Consider the following 24556-nt stretch of genomic DNA (forward strand, 5'->3'; position numbering starts at 1 on the left):
AGTAATAATAGTAATAATCATAATAATAAAAGAAGACATGAAAAAGCAAGACTGGGAATGTAACCAGGCAAGACAAAAAAAAAAACAAAAACAACAACAAAAAAAAGCAGAAATATCTCCTCATAGGGTTCTGAGAGGCTTCTCTTAATGCCAAAGCATTTTACAGACTTAGCTGTAAGTCATTGCACAGGTACAAATTATTTAATAATAACCATGCTGAAATTTCTAGGCATTCTAGAATTGTCTGTAAAAAAAGTATTTTGAAGTCACAGTCTGCATGCAGCATCTAATGCGTTTCTTCAACAACTCCTGGAATGCAATAAGTAAGTGCAGTTATTATGTGCTGTTAGTAGAGGGGATTGCTAAGGGAAAGGGGAAAGTTCTAATGTAGGTATCTGCTTCCTTTTCTGGGTGGATCTTCACCCCACAGAGGCAGGAGAGAAAGCAGAGAAGGGAGCTGCAGCTTTATGGAGTCCAATATGTCTGTGTTCCACAGGTGGCCACACAACCTCTGCCTTTCACTTTGTGGCATCAGTCCAACTCCCTGTGATAATTATGGAGGATTCAGAAACAACATAAGGAGGGATCAGCAGACTCTGAGATATGAAGCTATTATTACTGTTCATCACATTAATAATTATTCAAAGCCTTTGCAGTTTCATGTATTGACTCAATGGAGATAACAATGGATCTTTGCCTAGCTTTACTAACCTTGGTGCCACTAAACCTTTTTCGTAACTCCCTCTGTGTGATGCGTTCCCTTAATCTGTTATAAAATTCACTCCTCATAAAATACTCATGATTATTTTTCCAAAGGATTTAGCAGAATGGAAAATATTCAGCTTTCTTCTTCCATGGTCCCACCTGTACAGGTCAACACATTTTTTTGTTGGGGGGAGGGAGGGGAATGCTATGTTCTGGCTTGGATTTGTATGTGCTCTTTAAAGCTTTGATTTCAATGGGACCTTCAGAGATTTGTAATGAAGTCCTGCTGTTAGTGCTATTAGCTTTAGCTCTGGAGAGCCATACATGACATTTGCTGTATTGTGCCTTAGGGTAAGGCCAGCTTTCTCATCTGGAAGAGATATTCTGATCAATGGTGAGTAAGACTGATTCATAAAATGAGAAAAGGAATTCTCCCAAAATACTGGCAGAAGTATGGGCGAACACAAGCAAGAGTCAGCACAGGCTTTAGCACTCCCATGTCTGCTCTCATAAATTCCAGCTTTTTCATCTTGTCTTTCTCCCTTGAATTGAACATGGCAAAATTTCATCAAAGCTGGAAGTTTTGTCTCAGAATTTACATAGTAGTAAATCAGGTAGACTAAAATTAGAACAAAAAACCTCAGAACATAACAAAAGAAATCAAAATCTACAACAACAAAAGGAAAACAAGTTACCTACAACTACTTTAAACATCATAGCTCCTACAAAGTGATGATTAATATCTCTAGCTCTGGTAATATCCAAGGAAACATGTTTATCTTTGATATACTGGTACTTTTTTTTTTTATTATGTTTCCAAGGCTTTTGAGTATGGAAAGTCTATTGAGAGAGAAGATCTCCAACAGAGAGCAATGACTCATTTGGCACAAAATAAAATTAGACTAAACCAAGCCAAACAGATTAAGCCAGTCTGCATATCTTTTACCTCCCTTCTGACTCTGAAATTCTCCTTTATGTGTAGCTCCATAGAAATCTTACTCTGCATGATACTGAATTCAGATAGGATTCAGCTATGCCACTTAACCAACTATTAGAGATGATGGGGAGTTTTCTCTTTTTGTGCAAACTCAGAAATGTACAATTCTGCCTCATGACAGAAGAGCACAGCAGTGGCTACACACTCCCCTTGCCAGTAAAGTAATCCTCCCTCAAAATCACACCTTCTCCTCAGGAAAGATGTGAGAGGCTAAAATACACTCCCTTACCATACCCCACACCTTGCTGATAAGAGCACTTCAGTATAGATTTGCTGCTGTGTAGGGTGATTTCTTGTGAACTGGGCCTTGGATGTGCGTGCCTGGAGGTCAAGTTAGGGCCACCAACATCCAGCTGCCTTCTGCACAGCCATTCTGCATGGGGAAAGCTGGCAGCAATAAGGTAGAGCACTGACTGACAGAAGGGCTTTCCTTAGGGTTTTGCTCTACACATAGTTTAGAGGTTTTCCTGAATTACATTTCTTTCCTCAAGTAGATAAGGATACGTAGTCAATTCACTCTTCAACTATAATATATGGAGACTAAGTGAGCCAGTACAAAAATAGAAATCTTTCTATCTGTCTATCCATCTTCTCACTTTTCTAGTATTCATCTCTTTTCCTTGTATTTTTATCACTTCTCACTAACACTGAAGACAGATGGGAAATGTAGTTTCTTACAAAGTCATTGCTGGTTAGATTGTCACTGAACTTGAAAGGACTTTATTGCAGCCTTCCTAAAAATGGTTACTCTTCAGTATTTTCCTAACCACCACCTTTTTGTGATGGCTGAATTTAAGAAGGAAATTGTCATTTTAAACAGTCTGTTTTTACAGCAACTTATCAAACAGTGGCCTTTAGCTGTTGTTTTGTGACAGCCACTCTATTAAAATCCTGATGTAAACAAGTGGAGAAGGTGAACTAGAAGTGCAGATATTTGCACAGCATTACTGTCAGGTAAAATTTTAAAGATAGGTTTTATGAACCCATTATTTGCAGTCAAGGCTTTTGACTACAGCATCTGAAATCATTTAAGTAGACAAAGTGTTTTGTCAAAACATACTGCTGGGAGTCAGTATGTAGCTTCTTTTTATGTAATTCAATTTGGCTCTGTTGTTTGCATGAGAGTGGGATATCTAGCTGGGCAGCAGTAGTGGAGCTGTGTATGATCACAATACGGTGACTTTCCACTGTAATTAATGTTAAATGCCTCTTGTTTTCATTTAGTGCCTAATGCATGCATAATTGTACTATACATACAGACCTACCAAGGGAGACGCTTGAGGGCTTCTAAATACAAACAACAAAACCCAAAGATTTGTACAGCTATCTTTGTAGGAGTGGGAGGTGCAAAAGAATGTGTGTCTGCTTTAAAAGCACCAATCTCTGTGTTTTGTGCAGCACAGAATTTGAGAGAGATGGGCATTTTAAGGAAGTAGAGCTATTGCTGCTTTTTCAATACTGAGCCCCCACCCAAGGTGATTCTGAGCCGGACTGCCCTTTGCATGCTGGCTTGCTGTGGCCCTCTGAGGAGCTGTACAGGGGCAGCACTGCTAGAGTACAGTATGTGCTAGCAAACCTCTCTCCAACCCAGAAACCCCTCTGAAACTGCTGAGAGTGTCTACATGTTATGCACCTTTCTGAAAAACGCAGCCTAGACACTCACCAAATATTTGCCCAACCACTTTAGAAACTATCTGGTCTTCACATCTCCAGCTCCACTACTTCATCTGGAGCAGCTGGAGCAGCACAGAATGTGACCAGGGAGTTAACCAGAAGTTCAGCAAACCTGACGCTGTTTGCTGGAGTTATCCTGAGATATGAGGCAGTACCCCTTAAATGTGGACTACAGTATAAATTATCATTTCACCAAGCCATACCTTATAGTGTTCTTCATTTTAATTTTGACTGAAACCAGAACTTCTCCAAGTGTATAGTTTCAAATGTAATTTCCAATCTTACTTCACTTAGATACTGCTGTCAGTAGAAACCATGATGACAGGAGAAGGAAAAGCATTTAGCTCCTCACACGGAAATAACACACGCAGTTTTAATAGTACAAGTAAGCTATAACTAAAGCAAAGCTTCAAGACATGAAGATCAGCTCTTCTCCATTAGCATATTTGCAGAACAGCAGTAGATAAATGAGGAAATCTACAAAGATAATGAGAAAAAGAAAGCATTTATCAGGCAGTAGCAATGATGAGTGTAAGGAGAGTAAGATAAGCAGCGCAAAAGTTGTCAGATAAAAAGTCAGTAACTTATTGCAGTAAGATTATATGTCTTTTAGCAGATCCTTTCCATCAAGATCTTCCTTTTAGAAATTTATTTTGATCTGCTATACATCAAAGCCAGATAAATTATGTAAAATGCTCAGGCATCCTTTGCCTAGACATAATCCTACATCTGTGCACATACATCAGATCATTTAACTAGTTATTACACTATTGCAAAAGCTAACAAAAGGAAGAAAGCCACAATCATTGATGTATGTTACTAAGAGCTCTGTCTACACAACCATTTAATACCACTGTAGCAGCATCAGTTAAGGAAGTTATTAGAACACTCTAGTTCTGTGTATACAATTTATTTGAAGATAACTCCTACCTTAACATAGCACCTACCTGCAAAGATGGTGCTGCTGTAACAGTACACTCCACATAGGCCTCCAGAAATTTCTTATCAGTTGATCTCAGTTGAGCCACAGAGCTGTAATGTTCGTGGATTTGTAGTACCACATTTCAGTTCAGTATTTCCTTCCTTTCAAAATTAGTCCTGGTTGTACCATTAATCAATGCTGTTTTCTAAGCCAATTACTTGGTGCAGTATGATGGCTGTTAGTATACCAGCCTGAAGTTCTGTTCTGCCACAGCTGCAGAAAGGGCACTGAAATGGCATGCCACCAGCCTAGCTCTGTTTGGCCCTGATCCAGCAAATCACTTAAACACCTGTTCAACTTAAAGCATATGAGTAATCCCATAGAAGACAAGATTATAAATTCTTTGAACAAGTTCCTGCCTAGTCTCGTAAGCTGTGAAAACAGAAGGGAACATCTAAACATCTTGTCTGACCTCTTGTATACAGTACAATTTCCTTCAGTTCTGTCTTGCTCTTACTTTCTTTAGGAGAAAAAAATTCAGTTACAACACTGAAGTTTTTGATTATGGAGAAAACTACCACAGTTCTGCTTTTTTTTTTCCATGATTAACAATCCTTGCCAGGAAAAAGATTTACTTTTTTCTTTTAATCAAGATTTTACAAGCTTCTTTGGATTCACTGAATACAGTTGTCTTTTTCGTAATCAGACTGAAGAGGCATGGATTATCACATTTCTGTTTCATATACACACTTAAAGACTGCAATTAAATCATTCCTTAATTTCTACTTTGATGAACTGAGAAAGTGCTTTCTGAGTTCCTCAGTATACAATAGATTACTTATCTACTAATCATACGCCTGTCTGTTCTGTGATCCTTCTTGTGTTTCTCTGCATCTCTACAAATCTGGTTTCTGGAATAACACTTGATATTTCTGGAGAGGTCACTGGCTCACCTTAAAGGCAGTGGAGATTCCTGCTTACAGTCCTGTTTTTCTTCACCAAGTGTAAGGTGGGACCTTTTGGCTCAGGTTCACACTAACACTTTCCATAGAAGTGACACATCATGCTTCACCTTTCAGCCAATTTCTTCCACTGTAACTGTTTTCCAAGATAAGTGCACTCTTCTTTAAGCATCCCTGCACATGCTCTTTTATACCTCGTTGTATGATCTTACCTTCACTGAAATGCAATCTGGTTGTTCCTAACTCTATTGTTTTCAAAGTATCCTATAAGAGTTTTCATTATTCCTTAATCTCTTATTTATATGTTGCATTCATACTCTTATCATTGTCTACAACTTGTGGTTTTTTTCTACACCATGAATTAAGATAAAAAAAGACTAACAACACATTAGAAATGTGTATTCAGATGATAGCTTGCTATTTGCAACTACATTTTTAAGAACAATGTCATGTTTAGTATACTTAATATGTACCATATTAATCTTCTGATATTCAAGTTTTGTAATAAAATATTTTGCAAAATCAAATCAAAGTTTACATAAAACCTGTTTCTCTCTACATATGTATAACATCCTAAAGTTCTCATCAATATATATCAGATTACTCTTGACAAGATCTAAGTTTCATTAACCCTTATTGATTTGCTTAAATTATGTTTCTCCTTGCATAATATTAAAATCTCAATATCACGTTAATATCTGCTTGTACACTATCATGCACATACAGCTACAAAATTCAATACAGTAATTATTAATATATTCTTATTGTATAGGTTTGTGATAGAAATTTGGAGAACAAGACAGTAGATACACAGTTGTGAAGAAAGAGCCCTGGGACTGACAAGACATAATATTCACCTCAGGAACTTTAACTTCTCAGAGGTGAGAAAAGGTTGGGAAAAAAAGAAGAGAAAGAAGCAGTCTCTAAGGGAGAAAAGAAAGGATTTAAAATGTTATTTTAATGAAGAAAGAGAGGTAAGGAGAGGTAAGGAGAGGAAAAAATCAGCTATCAAAGATGCTCAGAAAGACCATAGTACAAAGCAGAGTGGGGGTTGTTAGAGATGACAGAAGAATATTCAAGGTAGTTCTAATGCTAAATAGAGGACTCCAGGTTGAAGGATGAGTGACAGAAAGCAGAACACAAGAGCAAAGCACTAACCTTGTGTAAGCACTGCTTCTGTGTAACTAAATACTAATCATTGTTAATCATTGGTATACACAGGAGAAGCAGAAGCCAGGCACATACAGAGTCCAATCTCATGAAATCTATCCACAGAAGTGACCAAGCCTCCTTTCAGGTACCCTAGCCATAGACAAACAGGGAATGATGCCAAAACTGGCTGGTGCCATTGACAAATACAAGAAAGTATTAGAAGTTGGCACGGTGGGCATATTCAGCTAAGCCTGCTTTCTCTTTTCCCAGAGAAGAGTACTTTAAAAAAAGGAAAAAAAGTAGTCTTTGGAGAAAGACACTTTTAACAAGATCTTTTCTGTTTGCTCCATTCCCCTGTGAGGGTTCAGAGCACTGGAATTTCTGTAGGCCTCTGTTTGAAAATAAGCAGCTAATGAAAAGGTATGTGCATGGCTTACTACCCTAAACTAGTCCTCTTAGAATATCCTGGGATTTGCCAAAGCACTAAATGACGTTGGCATAGAACACTTTAAGGGAAAAGTCACCTTTATTCTTTGCTTTTCAGTATTTAGAAATGTAGCTTCAGTTTCCTTTGTGTTTTTCGTATAAAAGAAATTCATTTTGAATAGAGATGGGTCCATTTCTTTAGTTTTGATCTCAATGGATACCGAAGCTGGACTGCTGCGCCTTCCAACTCTTGCAATTTCTAGGGGAAGAGAGGGCAGCCAGGTTTAGATGAAGAGGACTGAGCAATAGTGAAAAAAGAAATGTTTAACACGGGAGAATCTCAGTTTCTGAGACTAGCAGAGTTAATGTAATGCCTAGCTATTTATATGGGGATTAGATAGATTTAGAACTTTGCTAACACTCTAGGCTATCTTATTTATTTCTGAGTCAACAAAATTCCATGTTTCAGTGAACTTCTAAACAGCCATTGTAACATGTGAGTTTGTCGTGTGCTCCTTGAAGATGAAGCCATTCAGATCCTCAGGTTAGGCAGAGCATTGCAGACACTTGATGCCAGAGAACGTATGCTACTCAGTGGAGAACATGGTCCTTGGAGATTACAGGTAAGCCTCATTTTCATATATTATCTATGACTTGGGATTTTTTTGGACATAATGGTTTTTCAAAATACATGGTAGAAGCACAAAAAGCCACTGCTGTTCAGGGAAGTTCTACATGTGCTCAGACAGCTTTTCTTCCTCTGCTTTGGATCTATTCCATCCCCAGTGGTAAAGCATAGTATGGAATCCTATGATGATAGGAGCGGTTGATATCTTTGTAAGAACAGAGAGCTGTCTTTATCACATGTATGCCTTTAGTTCAATAAACAGTCTAGGTCTAATTTTCCACTGAACGATCTAAAAACAGCAGAGAACTTTTGCAGCATGGTACTATGTTAATCTTTTTAGCTACAGGTTTGCTTGACTATAGTGAGTTTTTTCCCGCTTCTAGCTTTAGGGGTAGGAATTCTATTGTCTGTGATTTAAAGTAGATGATACTTTGTTTATATTCAAATAACGTTCTATTGCATGTCAGTACTTGATGCCTAATTAAATAAACAAAATTTTAATCCAAATTAGAAAGAGAGTAGAGAGAGAGAAAGAGAATAACCAGTAGGACACTGTAGAGATGAGAGTCTTGGCAACAGTATATTAACAGAAACACTTAGGGAACTTGCTAAGGAAGTGTACACGAAATCTGTTGTTATCACAAGTATCTCTAAGAAATTCAGATTTTCCCAATGTTTTTTAAAATGAGTAATCTCTTCCTGGCTTTGTCTTTGCAATTGTATAAGTCTGAGCGAGAGCTATTCTTTTGTACCTGAAATTTATCCTGTATATCTTGCATCATTACTGCCTATTGACTGCAGTGAAGAAAAAAACATTTTAAGAAAATATGTTTCAATGACAGAGCAAAAATAAACATGTGAACAGATAACTGATAACTCATTAAATAAAAAGTCCAGCTTTTATCTGGCTCTTCAAACACATTTTTAGACACTTCAACAAGATTAGAAAAACACTTTTATGCCAAAAAAGAAACTCCTTTAATCACTTCTCTTCTAAGTAGATACCTGCATGAAAAGAGGAGAATTAACCTCTCTGCTGCCACTGCTCTCTTGGCTGTGGAAAAAAAAAAACACCAAAAAAAAAAAACCAACAACAAAAAAAAACCACCACCAACCAAAAAAAACAAAACTGAAAGAAAAAAAGAATTTTAATCCCTTTGGTTCTGTCAGATGGAAACACCCATGTTTTAAAAAGCATTATTAATACAGGAGGATTTTTTCAAACATGTATCTTGCTGGACAATTCTTGGTGAACACTAGATTGTCATTAGTCCATTCTGATGGAACAGTGTCCTAATTTTTGCACCAGAAATAAGGCCAGTTCATCATGTTTGTTATGGTTTAATACTACTTTTGTTTCATTAGCTTAATTTGCCATGCTGCAGTAAAGGGAAAGGAGGGAAAGGGAAACATTCAAAAACCGCTAGCAATTTAGAAAGTAAATGAAGGCAGGAGAGAAGAGATGAACTCCATCAAATGCATGCTTCTCAAGGAACTGGATGTATCGCCTTGAATTGAGTATAAAATAATTAAATTATGTGGTCAAAACAAAAAGTAAATCAATATATATGTAAACATCTAGCATATGGAAATGCATCTTAGAATGCAGTAAGATCACATAGCTTTTGGGTGGTTTTGCTGGGACTTTCTTCAGGATCAGCTGAAAGCCTGAATGTCAAGCAAAGTCTTTTACAGACTGGATATCTCTGCCCATTTCCTGTCTTTTCCTCTGTCCTCAAGACTGGCCAGAGTAAGCCTCTTGCAGATGACAATTTCAGCTGTTGGTACCATCTCCTTTCATTCTTCATCAGGGATTGGCGCTAACGGGGAAGGTGAAAGCACATTCCTGGACCACCTCTCCTGCTACTGCCAGGTGTACTTAACATTGTCTCAGAACAGAGAGCATCTGTGGTTTTTTGTTTTTTGTTTTAAGTTTGTTTGTTTGTAAGGCCTGCTTGCACAGATGGTATAGGTTAAAAAGAATAACCTCAGTACTACCTATACCAGATCTTCTCTGAAAGGCAAAAGTTCTTTAAAATTTTTGTCATCCTTTTGGAACTACCGTGCATTTCTTGATCCCAAAGTACAGTGAAGTAAGACTACGTTTTAGTCTGTTCAGACCCATCAGCAGTGCCTTCACATCACAGCAGGTATCCTTCTCATTTTTTGGTTTCTCCAGACAGTAGGAAAACTGGATACTTCCCTGTCTTATGATAGGCATTCTTTTGATGCATGCCTATAGGAACCTTAAACTTGGGGTCCTACTACTATTGTGTCCAACAAGCCGAGACAGTGCAGTTAAGGAAGATGTTATTGTGAAAATGACAGAATATGTGCTCAAGGGCAGTGAATAAGTTCCCTTTCAATAAAAGCGCACATTATGTCCAGGAACAGTCAAAAGGGTTAAAATACAATCTTTCCAGATAAGTTTCTAGCCATATCAGGCTCAAAAAGTCAAAAGATTTGAAAGCTATTAGTACTTCTGTAGATCATCCTCTTCCAGACACTTTTTTTCTTTTTTCCCCTTTAACTGACAGGTTGCAGTTAAAAATTAAAGTAAAAAGAAGCCCTCTTTTTGCTACATACTTTTAATGGAACTGAAGCCAAAATAAGTCAGACTAAATTATGGGAGTAAATGACCTCCCGGGAAGTATAATACCAAATTCCAAAGAACTGTAAAGAGTTTCCTTTGATCTTTTTAGCTTCACAGCCTGAAATTCAAAATCTGTATTTAATTTTAGATTGCATATGCCAGCTTTTAAGTTTCCTTTCTAACATGATATATCATTTTAAATGATAGGACACCTTTAACTTGTATTTCTTGAAAATGCTGACTGTCCTTTCTTTATTCTTTTACACTATAAAAACAGATATAAATATTACTAATTGCAAAAATAATTTGGGGTTGGGTGCTGTAATGGATAAACCATTGACCTTCACTTAAGAGACTGTGCCTTCAAGCTCAACCTGAGTTTCTAAGTGAAATGACTTTGATCTGAGACACAAGTAACTTCAGTTCAGTGCCCTAGAGGATATAGATCTAGAAAAAAAAGACAAGCTGTGCACTTCACTGTATATTCCTGTTACAATTTAAGAGGTAGACAAAGGATGCTATTTTTCAAATGTGGCATAAAGGGCCTATTTCTTTCTGTGGCCACAGAGTCACACTGCAAGGACTGTGTTCGTAAACCAGAAATCTCAAAGGCACAACAAGCTGCATTAGCTCTTGGCTGGAAAATTCTCTGACCTATGCACTTCAACGCAGACTTTAGATATGGGAAGCTGCAATAATGTCCCTCTTGAGTCCAGAAGAGAGCCACAGAGGTCTTTATGCCATATACAGCATGAAAGAAGGCACCTTTCTTGAGGAAAAGTAGATGGCAGCAGGTTGGTTGGATGCATAACATGCAAGAAAGGCTGCTAACCTGTGAACTTGTACTGGAAAAGCCCGAGGAAAAGTGCTTAGACACTATGTTTTGTTCTGTGTCTGTCTGATGACTGGACAAACAAGGGCATAAATATAGCTCAGAAATTTACAGTAGAATAAAGTTACGACTTATATCCTGGGGGAATAATTTATAATGCATAATATATTCACTGAATTTGGTTTCTTCTTCTATTAATAAAATATCTACACACTGGTCCTGATTTCCTCACAGTTGTTTTTTTTTTTCCTAGTCAATCAGTGTTATTTTTTAAACTAAGGGAATGATTGATAGAAGTTCTCTTGGATTATTTGGAGCTTTACTGTGGTTATTTAAGCTATAATGAGATAGCTCCAAATGATTCAATACATTTCACAAGTTTGCTTCTTTTTTCAGAAAATGAAAACCAATCAACCAACCAACTCATTTCTTTACCACAGCATTACATGTATGGAAATACCTGGAGTGAATGTAGAACGTACCATTTTCTTTGCTGTGAACCACAGTAAGGGGATCCAAATTTTCTACAATTCTGAAAAAGAGGAGAATTTTTGATTGTGTAAAAAAAACAGCCCTTGAAGCAAGAGGTACAATTATCTGGGGTTAGTTTCAAATATAGATTCAAATCCAGCCCTTACACCTTATCCCAGCACACCCCAGACAGCAGTTATTGTTACCTCTCGTCTCCAAGTGAATTGCTGGCACCTAGTCATTCTGTTGGTTTCTGTAAAACAAAAGAAACCAACTGTATATAAAGTAATTTTAAAAGAGATGAAAATAGAAACACTGGAAGAGAACAACGTAAAACAGGGTTGGGCATAAGCTCTTTCACTCACTGACAGGATAAAATAGATTGATGTGCTTTGAGGCTGTGGGTGCTATTTCATAAGCTTTTTTATCCAAAGTCCATGTGGAGGCAATTAAAATATTTACAAATAATCTTCCTCTCCCTGTCCAATCAAGAAGTTTATCACTGCTTATTTAACAGTGATCTGGTCTTCCACTCTTCTAAAGAGACAAACCAGAACAAACACAATCTGGAGAACCTTGAAATTCCTTGGGTTCCATACTGGCCATCAAAATTCTAAACTATCTCAAAATTGGGGATATCCAGGTCTCATTTATACCCTTCCTTAATGCTGTAATGGATGTTATAATTCGTTGATTCAGGCTTTCCTATTTCTAATATCACAATACCAGCCAGCAATTACATAAAAGTTAATGTTTATCCAAGCAGAAGTCAATTTATTTGTCATTATTATAATTTTAAATAAATTTCTACAAAGACAAACAACAAAAAACAACCTCATATTTCTATTAAAAAAATGAGATACAGAAACTCTGGATTTGGGGATTGGTAAATGGTTATTTTATAATGAAAGATGCATACTTTTATCTATTAATTTTGCACATGACATTTCATTCCCATGTACAAAGGGTACAAATTCATTACAAATGCAGAAGCACATCTGTCCAACATTGCTGTGAGTAAGCATTTTCTTTAGCTTGATTGGTAGTTTTATGACCAACTGAGAGAAGAAAACTGAGCTGAAAATCAGATAAGACTCCCCATGAAAGTGCTGGTTGTCATTTAAACTTAAGCAGACAAAGCATTCCAGAACACATTGTTTTTTACTGTGAAAGTGTAGGAGATAGAGAGAAGCACATTTAAATTGTCTGAAGAAGCTCCCTGCTGACAGAAAGGTAAAGAGATGTTACATATATTTAAGTATGCGTACATTAGCAGACCAACATATTATCATCCCACACTTCCCTACCACATCTATAGTGGTCTTGCATCTGGCACTCAGGTGATGTCATACCAGGGCCGCACAGCCTTCTCCCAGACACAGGGTGTCAGGGCTGACAGGCTTCTATAATGATTTTCTTACTTCAAATCCATGCTCTTAAAAAAACAGTTCTTGTGCTTTTAACAACTGTATGAAAATAATTTCAATAATTTTATGTCCTGCTGGTGAATCTAGGTGCTATGCAAAATATTTCCTTTATAATTTTTACTCCTAATTTATGTTATTTATTTATTTAATTTTAACTGTTACAAAAGGTTTTTAGCAAATTGGAGGATGAATACAGCACTAAAAAATCTTAGGATTTTACTGGCAGCCAAGGAGTCTTCTGCTTTGAAACACAGAGGCATCAAACACTTTGGAACTGTAAAGAAACATGAAAGCATATTAACCACCATTTTCACCCTCAACTATATCTCTCACATTCCTCAATTATTTTAAATTAAAGATTGGTAAATTCCTTTACTGTGAAGCATGTAAAATTTTACAGTTACATAATCTGATGCAGTGTCAGTCCATGACACTTTCATTATTCTGTTTCTGACCTTGTTCTTGGTTTCATGTGTGTAAATTAAGGGGAAAGAACTGCCTCTCCTCTTGCAGTTGTGGAGTTCTTTTGATCCTCCTCGGGATGGGAGACCACATGTTTGTACACACACCAGCATGACAGGGTTCCAAGCTCCACCACAACAACTTTTAGGTACTGTGATAACGCAAATAATAAAAAGAACACAGTTGATTTATGTCCTTGCACGTATGAGTGTCTAATTAGCATTCAGGAGACACTACTTTCAATTGGGTACATGGATATATACAATACACTACATATGTGGTTCATACTGACAAATGTAATAGAAGTAATAGACTTGTTTACTTGTTTGCATTTAATTTAAAAGAAAAAGGCTTCTGATCATCCCTCTTTACAATTGCATCAAGTCATTGTCCCAGAAAACCCCTACATATATGTTTATTGAAATACATTCAAAGATTGGGTGTGATAAGTTGGACAGCCATTTTTTCTTTGTGGATCTAATGTATCTCCCATTAACATTAAATTATGTTATATGTGCATGTTAAAGGAAGAGTATTAGTGATTAATAACAACCTACATTTTACAGTGTGCTGAACCTGGTGTAGGTCCACAAAGCTGTACAGTTTAGCTAAACTACACCTCAAATGTACATGTGTTTTAGAGCTTTAAACAAACCCAGTGGATTCAGTGATCATTTCAAGGTCATTCCACCGCTAACTTCTGACATACAACAATGAAGCTGAGTATGCTTAAAAGTAGGAAACCATATTAATTTCAAAGCTTACAAACAGTGATGGCTGGTCTGTCCACAATTCCTACATTCGACCATTTTATACTCTAAGAAGAACTGAGGCTATTTTTTCCCTAGTTAATGATATTAACTAGTCATTTGTTCCTGAAAAAAAAGAAGGAAAAAGATGTGTGTTAGGCCTATAGTAACTTCAATTAGTTGTTAGCAGAAGATTTTATCCTGGTAGCAAAACCAGGGGAAAAAAATCTTTTAAATTAATTTCAAGATGCCTACATTTAGAGAATGGCATTGCTTTAACAGGGCTATGCAAATGAGTCCAATTTAGCATCTTGTATTCAGCTGGAAACCATTGCTAAATGATCGGGATAGCCAGTCACAGATATTAAAATGAATTATATCTAATCTGAATTTTAGTCACGCTACATTAACTAATAGAAAGTTATTAACATTTCAAGAGAAAAAAAGCTTTTGCCTGCAAAATTAACAGTGGCTGAGATGTGACCTGTGAGCCATGCAGCCTGATCACTGTAATGACAGTGTAATGGCATATTTACATTAAAATCTCTGCAGCTAATATGTGATTCAGAATTGGACGTTAAGTCGAGGATTATTTAGTCTGGCCTGTTGGCCTTTCTCTAAGTAGTTTTTTTTTACTTCAATACAAATCTGAAACTTTTCATTTCATGACTATTTATGTGACTAGTTTCTATGGCTATGTCTCTCCATCTTTACATCAGCTACTTTATATGGTCAGCTTACTCTTTCATTTTTCCCTTCCTTTTTCTAACATATTTATCATTTTTTGTGGGCATGTAAAACTTCAAGAAACCCACATTAGTTACAAGCCAGCGGGGAAAAGGGAAATATTTTGCGACTTCATTTTTACTGCTAATTTGCTTCAAAAGGCCGTATATTTTCATGTTTTCCTTCCTACACTTTTTAAATACACCCTGGAAAAAAAATGGATAATTCAATGACATCTTTATCTGGATAGAATAAAATGTGCAATTATGCAGTCATTCTTAGCAGTCAATGACAACCTGATACAACTTATCCTGCCTACCAGTTCATTTGTACCAAAGCAAAGGCTTTAAAGTTATGGACATGATAACGTGGCAGTTGTATAGTCTATAGCATTTGTCAAATTTGTGAAATATCTGCATACATGAATTTGTTTGGTTCTTTATCTAACAGATACAGCATCATCTTCAATCTAAAATAAAGCAGAAAAATGCAACAAAATTATTAAAAAACAAAACGGATAAAAACATAACTTAGATTTAGTAATAAGACCACTATTCACAACAAGTCCAAATTAAAGATGAGCTTGATTGGGTTTGTGGTTATTTGTACAAAACAGGACACTTTTATAAAGGCGCAGATTCAAGTGGATCTTCAGTGCTGAGAAAAAAAGGTAGATACATTTTTATTAAGGCAAGTTTGTGGGGCTTTTTTTGTAATGGTAGTATTTCTTTTTGCATTACGTGTGTGTTTCCTTACCATTTCCTATGCTCCTATAGGGAGATACTACTTTACTGTACTTGTTTTTCATGTATTTACTTGTTTTTTACTTTACTGGATTTTTTTTTTATTATTTTTTAATGTAAAATTATCTAAAATGCTAGAGCTAGAAGTGGTAATTAATGACTAAAGTAATATCATACAAATTACAGACCCATGTATATATTTCCATGCACCAGGCAAACATAAATTATTTTTACAAAATAAGCAATAGAATTGTCCCATACAGTACAGCCATTATTCTCACAGATTTTTCTGCTGCTATTCTTTCAACTCTAAATGACCAAGCAAAGACTTGTGTGACTCCACTTTTACACTGATTTGTTTTATCTTTACAATGAATCTGTGTTGTGATTCTGCTTCAGCCTAGACATAACATATATACTATCATGATAGGTATTTATATTTTTAACATAATCATTTATATCAGACATTATCTAAATGCTATCTCACCTCTATTTCCCAATTAGATAAAGAGAATTAATATGGGGACATCTGTTTGACTGACAAGTATCTCTGCAGGTAGAGCTCTGTGCACAGATTTGTAATAAACAAAGGTATAAATGCATAGCTTCACCATATTCCTGAAATATTTATTGTGACTCAGTCATACAGTAAATGCTGATTGAAGAACTAATCAGAAATTTGATCTGATATAACACGGTAATTAGCTGAACTTCATTTGATATTTTTGAATTCATCGCTGATTTTCCATTCAGAATGTAAAGATATCACTGAGCAACTGCTATGGATATTCTTCTTCGTGGTCCCAGCTGGACCACAGCTGCCTTACCCCTCATGGTCAGTCGATTCTAGTAGCAGCAGGACCAAAATTTCCTCCCTGATATTATGGGGCTACCACTGAGACTTTTCAAGTAAATGTTTCCTCTTATTATTCTTTTGACTTAATCAGGTACGTGGTAAAGCTTTAACTATGCTGCAGATCAGACAGGACAGATACCACTACTGAAAATTAAACCAGCTCTCAGAAGATAAAGCCAGAGAATTTACTTCAGCCATAGTTGTAGGATTAAGTTGTTCTTTTTGTTCAGAATGATGTATAAACACTTGCACCATCACCACTACCACACACTAGGGACCTGCAATACTCTCTTAGGATTGCATTTGACTCTTAAAAGTCATGTTTTCCCATTTTAGTAAGAGACTTATTTTTTTTCCCTAGATTGCCTGTAATAATTTCTGTCATTAATATCACTAATTTGAACATTTGCTACACAAATGCCAGAATCATTTTTTATACTTTTATTTCTATAACTGCCTCAGTGGTATTGTTGTATTTAAATTCAAAAGCCAGTTTAATTAACTGGAAACATAAGGCATGTAAAAATAAAATGGCATAATCTTTGATGTCCCAATTGACTAACAGTATCTGTGGATAGTAGAAGAGATTAGGAAGATAAGAGGGAGAGGTATCTAAACAGGAGTGAGCTGAGACTCAAAGATAGATCGGATTGTTTGCCTGTGCTAACAATCTTCAAAGCTTTGAAGACAAAAAATGGTGTCTTTCTAACATCAGGTCTCATTATAAAATGGAATAATTTTGTAAGCTGATCTTACTTTTGAGAGAGGAGACTAGAAGGATAAAGCCTGTAATATTTCAATGTTAGGTGGTTCTCAGAGAATCTCTCCAGAATGCTGTCTTCTAAACCTGACAAAGCAGGTTTCTGGGAATTCAGCAGAAAGAGTACATCTCTCTTGGTCAGCATCAACTCCATCCTCAGAACCACCTTGTGAAAGCAGAGGTTTTCACGGTGAAAACATTCCTTTTATCACAGAGACAGGTTTGGTGGATAGTCCACTTCTTTAAGAAAATGGCTAGAAGCTTGTACTTCATTAACAAAAACTTCTCAGAAGTCAAGTGATAATCTACCAGTTACTGCTGGTTCCCTATGAACATCACTGTCAATGAACAAACTACCATCAAAAGTTTTTTTTTCTGGATGTTTTTCTTCATATTAGACAAGTTTGTGTACTTAATTGTTTTCCTTCTGATGTTTTGTTGCTTACATACCAAAAACAGGGCAGCAGACAATATTGTTCTTTGCCTTTGTTGTGAGTACAGACAGATGTGAAATTAGATCAGCTTTTGAGGTGTGGGTTTTGCTATTTGAATGTGACTATCTGCAACCTTTGGCGACAAAATAGTGAAGGGTGCTTACAAACATAACAGAGATATACTCACTTCTGAGAAGTTCACAGACCTCATCTATCTCCCTACTGCCAGACGTACCTGGAAAAGGAGACTATCAATAAATATCTATAGAATGATAATCTGATGTGGTACAGGTAAACCCAGGTTTTTCAAACTTATCTGCAAAGAGATGCCATCTGAAGATATCAAAAGCTCTAATTTTCAACAAATGAACTGAATTTTAATAGACCCCTTTTGAAAACACTGTTGCATTTTACAGGATTCATTCAAGAATGATTTTTTTTCTCTTTAACTCCCTTCCTCCATTATTGGTCTCTAAGACTTGCTATAATTTACTTTGATATCATTTACTGATTATGCGGTCTATCTACCATTTTGGACAGCCTCTTTTCTTTATCTGCACATCTATCTCTAAGCCATCTCCGTGATTTTTTTGACATTATGTGGTATACATGTAAAAGAATCATTCTGAAAAGCCAAACAAACAACCTAAGCCTGTGAAGCAATTGAACAGCTCACCATCCAGACCTTTACTAAGCCTAATTCACATTTTGAAGCTTACAAAATCTGCAATACTCTAAAATAAAAGATAAATACGAAGAAACCTTAGAATGCAAGTAATGATCAACTCTAAGCAATACGCATACAACTCTTTTTAGCCATGAGTGATCTACACTGTTATCGATGTTTGCTTTTTTTTTTCCTTTCAGTTAGTTTCTCGGCTGCTTTGTCTACTAATTAAGACTAAAATTTCTTTTAGACATGCTTTATTACAAATTCTGTTATCATTGGTCCTTTTCCTGATTGCTGGCTCATGTCATACCAGTCATATGTGAAAAACTGTCCACAGATATTTTCCGTATCTCGCATGAATCTTGCAATTTAGTTTCCTCCTTGTTATTTCTTAATTCTGTTTTGACACTCAAGGACTAGGCAAAGATATCATCATTATTAAGGCTACTAAACAAGGAGAATTTCTCCTAAGTCATGCATCTGAGCAGATGGAATTTTAATGAACATGTGGAAAAATAATTAATAATCTACACATTAAGATATGCCTTATGACAATTGTGGAATAGACTTAACAGAAAAGAGAAGGACACCAGTTAAATAACTTGAAATTATGTGTCAGCAACTATTCACTTAACAAATAGCATCCTATATCCTTCTCGGCTTTCTGTGCCACCACTGTAGCCACATGAAACAGCTTCTGCCCTCAAGAAATTATACATTCCACAGAACATATGAGAATTCAAATAAGAGAAGAGAAAGATGAAAATCACCTGGTAAACATGCTGTTATGTGCACAATGTCTTCATCCCAAGATCATTGCTGGCATCTTTTCTTTCAAGTCAGATGAGGAAAAAGAGGTCAGTCAGGAAACATGCAAGCACTGTAAGGAAAAACACCTTTTGTTCCTGGGCCTCAACTAGAAACACTCTCTTATAGCCAAGAACTTGACCTGATAGAGCTGTAGGAGAGAAGGAAGATGTATGAGCCATCAAGCTGTGTAACATCCATCTGACAGACTCTTCTGCTTTGGAAAGTCTACAGCAACCACCAATAGGAACCAGACCAAACATCCACATGCTTTTAAACAAACTGAAGAATCATAAGCAAAAGCCCAAAAGACAAATTAAATTATAATCCAAAAGCTGTGAAAGATAATATTCAGTGAAAAAGAATTTTTAATCATTAAATAGTCCCCTATCATATTACTGAGAAAATAGTTGCATCCAGAAGTCTGAGTTCAGAAAATAAGTGTATATAGAGACATATAGCTTGTAAAAATAAAGAACATCAATGTGTTGCTCCCTGCAATGCTAACTCTAGAATCCTTTTTAATAAAGCAAATTTTTGAGGATGATTCCTGACAACAGACTCTGATTTCCCTTCCAGGTCATGCTTCATTTCCCCTCTGTCTATACACAACAATTATAAGTACTGGTTATATCAAGATCTTGCCTGGAAATATAACCCTTCTAAATAGGCACATGGAAGTGACTAAACTTAACTAAGGGCATTTATACTTGAATATTAAATACAGCAAGTGTACCACTACCACTTATGCAACTTAGAGGTTCTGGTGGTCATTTGGCATAATCATAATACATTTGATTTACTTATATCATGTCAGACTTCAGAAGCACAAGAACAGATAGAATACAATTAAATTAATTCTGACTAATAACTTATTGTTCTCGCAAAGTATAGTTTAAATGTGCATTTAAAAAAATTAATTTTTAAAAAGCACATTTTAAAATGCATTTCTAATATTAATCAGCTAAGTATCTCATACCGTATTTAATTTTTGGGGTATTAAAGTTAGATCATTCATACTGGATGGAAAATACAAACTTTTGAATTTAAATTTTCTTTAAAAATTCAGTTTGACTTTGACCTTTACAAGGACACTTCATGTAAAACTAACTCACATTTCAGTCCTAAAATGTTAATGCACCACAAGGTTAATTGCTCTTATTAATCCATTAAAAAAGAACTGTATGCCCTTTCTTATACTAACCATTATTTACTTTTTACATTCTTCCATCCAAAGTCCAAAAGCTCCTATCTTTGTTACAAAAAGTAACAAAATGTTAGTTAGCAAGATCTTACAAAAAATTAACTGGATTCCATTTGCAGACCTCCACAAGTTCTAAAAGTCTTGGGATAAGAAAACATGCAGCAAACAGGGTGGTCAGCAGTTTGTTGTGATCACTTTCAGGAGCAGTTCAAGGAACTTCTTTAGTTAAAAAAATATTTCTTTTTTTCCCCTTGTCTGTGATTTGAGAACAAGAGAGGAGATTTTATGTGCATATATAGCAATGGTAAGCAGCTGTAAAAACCTCCCACCCTAAAGATTGATGAATATATGTTTCATTAACACGAGCACATCTGAAAGGCATTTGACACTTTGGAAGACCAACTATGGTTTCTTTAAAATGCCTCAGCTGAAATTCCTCAGAATATGGTCTTTAATGGCCATTCAAGGAACCTTAATTGCCTTCTCCATTTGAAAATATATAAAAGCCTTCCTTTTGAATATATCTGACTGCAGCCTAGTTTACTTTGCTGGATTGTTTGGAAATACTCTTACATAAACAGATGTGTGACCTGCATCAGCAATATTTAGCCTTTCTAAAATCTTTTTGAATTCCTCTATCTTTTCTATACTGTTTTATTGCTTGTTTGTTTTTGCTGTTTTTTGTTGTTGTTTGTTTGTTTGTTTGTTTTAATTCACAAAACTGGTCATGGAGAACAGTCATTGTTTGTGACTTTAAAGAATCATCCCACCACATAAGTACCAAATAACTAATAACCATAGAGCAAATTGTGACCACCTCATGCCATTATCAGTGAACAACTCTGAAGAATGGTCACATGTGCAAGGTTCAACATCTTTATGCAGGTATAATGCAAAGAAATCCAAAAGCTGAACTAAGTAGATAGCTGTTTCCTGCAAATAACGTTTTCTAAGTACTTCTAGCTTTAACACAACCCTGGATGGAGGCCATCCACCCAATGCTTGTAAAGAAATAGCTCTCCTCCAACAGGGTGCCTATCAGTAGTACAGGTGGAGGACCCTACAGGATGCTTGTCTCACACCCCTGGAGAAAAGATTGGCCTCCACTAATACATGTGGTAGCACTGAGGGCAGGCAGGAAGGTTTCCATGCAGACTCAGGTAAGCTCAAAGGCTTTTGTCCATTCAGAATGAAAAGTACATTGTACTTGACAATAAACCTGCCATTTGAAACCTCAGGGGTTTTAATCTTATAAATAATAGAGTTCAGAGAAGAAGGGTTTGCCAGTCTGCATAGCTCTGCCTGGAATTCAGATTTATGTAATGCACTTATAAGAACACAGTGCTGAAATGCATGCAAGTGTTAGGACATTTGAGATTCAGAGACTATATTGCACAAAAAATATGCAACAGAACACTAATATTTCTCTCTGCTATGCTATTTTCCTCTGCTGCCAGGAGAACATCTATCATTCAATGGCACATCAGAGCTATCCAGTCGACTGCATGCTGTGACATAGCTTTTTACTTTCTACTGAAGATACTGTAAGTAGGCATGATGTCCACATCTGAGAAAACTGTTTGAAATCTGTAAAATGAGCCTTATAAATTACTAATGTGACTGAACATGTACAATAAAACATTTTCATTTATTAGGACTGATAACAACTCTGTATATGCCAGCCTGCATAGAATCGTTGAGTCATAATATGGCTTAGGTTGATAGGGACCTTAAACATCATCTAGTTCCACCGAAGTAGGGCTGATTGCCATTCATCACATCAGGCTGCCCAGGGTCCCATCCAACTGGCTTTGAGCATCTCCAGGGGTGGAGCATCCGCAGCTTCTCTGGGAAGCCTGTGTCATTGCCTCACTGCCCTCAGAGTAAAGAATTTTCCCCTAAGAGCTAACCTGAATTTCCCTTCCTTTAATTTAAAGCCGTTACCTCTTGTCTGACCAATATCAGACCATGTAAAAATTCATTCTCCCTCCTGTTTATAAGCTCCCCTCAAGTACTGGAAGGCAGCAATGGGGTCTCCCCAGAGCATTCTCTCATCCAAGCTAAACAAACCCAACTCCCCCAGCCATTCTTCATAACAGAGGTGCTTTAGCCCTCTGATCATTCTTGTGGCCCTCCTCTGGACCTTCATATCCCTCAGTTTGACCAGCAGTGCTGATTTCCTGCCTCCTCTACTTGATTTCTCATGCTGGAGGATGGAGAACTCTTCTATTCTCAGAAAGGATCTTTTATATTTGAGAATATTAAAAAAGCAGAGTTACGGTTTTTTTGTGTTTAGCAGAGCCCTGAAATGATTAATTTATGAAGTATATAGAAATATTACTTATTTAGACCTATAAAACAAAAGACACAGATTTTGCTCCTCTGTTTCTCCAGACAGATTGCTCCTCTCTGGGCATGAGCAGAAAAGTTGCAGCAGTTCTACTACAAAACAAAACCATACCGCAGATACATTCAGGCATCAGAAAATAAATAAATAAATGGATAAAATCCTACCATTTTATAATGCAAAAGAAATGATTTGAAAAAGAAATGATTTGAAAAAGTAGCAAGGTGAAAAAAAAAAAAGTATCAAATGCATTGTGGGGTATCTTTGTCTGGCAAGTGCATTCAGGAAATTGGGAGCATTTCTTTGCACTTTCCACTTATAATGTCCAGAATATTAAAATAGCAAGCGTGAAGCTGTCAGCAGATGCAGTTTCACTGTGGGGATGTTATCACATGCAGCTTTGCTGCGTTATTCATTGCTTGCAGCTCTTCCAATCAGATAACCTTAGCAAACATGGTGCTATCAATTGCCAGATGTGGTACATGCTATGCAGCATCTAGTTTTTGATGGACTAAAATGGATCCGTGAATTCTTCTCTTTATCAACCATCAGTCACACTATGAGATTCACAAGGAGTATCTGGAAGTGTGCTGTCAAGTGCCAATTAGTGATGTTGCTGACCCACAAGATAAAGAAGATCGTAGAAGAAGCAGCCCAGTATAATTCTACACTCCAGTGTCCTTAAAGCAGACTATCGTTTGTGAATGTACTCCTGCAGATGAAAGGGAAATAGGAGGTCAGTGGTTCCTGTCTTCAACAATCTTCTACAATCCTATAATGAATTGTAAATAGAATCACTATCAACTTGCTCTTCCTGTGCTGGAAATCAGTGGGAATAGTTCAGGAAAGCCAAACACTGATAATATTTCTCACAAGCTGAAGGCTACTGTCTTTCCTCTGTGCCCCACATACTGTGTGGGTCCATCTGGCAGGAGGTCACCCTTGGTTCCTGCAGTGCTCTTTTTGGCTTGGTGTGTCCTTCTACTTCCCCATCACCATGGGATATAGCCAGTCCACACAGCTACTGTGCTAGGAACCTGATCACTTCATCATTTGAAGACAATCTGAAGATTCATGAATCAGTGGAAATGTCTGCCTTCTTCTCAGAACAGTTTTCAGCACAATTTGGCAAAATGGTATTATTATCATTTAATATGGATTTATCACAAGGTATCCCTAATTTCAGAATTTTAAATGATTTTTATATAATCAGAAGCAAAATTTCATGCCCAGATCCTTACCAGCTTGAACTGCAAAATAAAAACCCCTTCTTAAAAATGCAATGTCACTACTGCGTGCAGAGAATATCTGACAATTTTGGATTTTAAGGGACCAGCCTATGTGCAGTCCTTTCCACCTAAGGGTTATTGTATGCAGTAGTCACTGTAGATGCAATGCATTATTAATTAGCATATATAAAGCTTATTTATATTAAAGAAGCATGCTTAGTGAAGGAGACATAATTCCTGTTATTACAATCCCAAATAGCAGAAAACAAACACTGTATATAAAACTAATAAAAATACAGGATAATGCAGAAGCAAATTTGGAGTACATTTGTGCTCTACACTCACTATTTTATACAGGACTGCTATCTGTCATGGTAGATTGTGTGTGCCAGAAGTATTTTTCTGAGGATGGCCCTATACTCAAATAGTAATGTTCCAAAAGAGCAGTACTGGAGAGATGTGCTGTATGGATCTGTGACACTTATGCTACACAGCTATTGTATATGCAATATATTTATGACTTCCTTAAAGTAAACATGCATGGAGGAGGTAAAAATTACTTCAGAGGTTCCCAGGCAAATAAAATAGGGTGCAATACTTTCCTCCACACCACAAAGCCACTAAACAGTTTGCTACCAAACCAGTCACATTTCGGAGTCTACTGAAGTTGTGACACCTCCCCACTACTACAGCAGTTCAAACACCATTGAAAGCACATGTCAAACAAACATTAAACAAAGTCAACCAGATTCTGAGCTTATTCATGTATTGGGTTTTATA

The 24556-nt window shown here is 36.5% G+C and overlaps 2 long non-coding RNA genes across 2 annotated transcripts in view; one reads left to right on the top strand and one right to left on the bottom strand.

The window, feature by feature from the left end:
• The window catches only part of LOC107317017, a 74074-nt gene that overhangs the window by 16396 nt on the left and 33122 nt on the right, over positions 1–24556 (bottom strand). Inside the window, exons 11-15 of the long non-coding RNA XR_004307992.1 lie at positions 18960–19069; positions 17707–17754; positions 13245–13402; positions 11569–11615; positions 11374–11423 (exon numbers count right to left, since the gene is read on the bottom strand). This is a non-coding gene — a long non-coding RNA (uncharacterized LOC107317017). The remainder of the gene's footprint in view (positions 1–11373; positions 11424–11568; positions 11616–13244; positions 13403–17706; positions 17755–18959; positions 19070–24556) is intronic.
• LOC107317019 lies at positions 7357–22683 on the top strand. The gene is made up of 3 exons (XR_001556680.2): positions 7357–7461; positions 21658–21744; positions 22595–22683. It is a non-coding gene; the product is annotated as an uncharacterized LOC107317019 (long non-coding RNA).

The sequence above is a fragment of the Coturnix japonica genome, chromosome 7, assembly GCF_001577835.2.
Source record: "Coturnix japonica isolate 7356 chromosome 7, Coturnix japonica 2.1, whole genome shotgun sequence".
Lineage (NCBI taxonomy): Eukaryota > Metazoa > Chordata > Aves > Galliformes > Phasianidae > Coturnix > Coturnix japonica.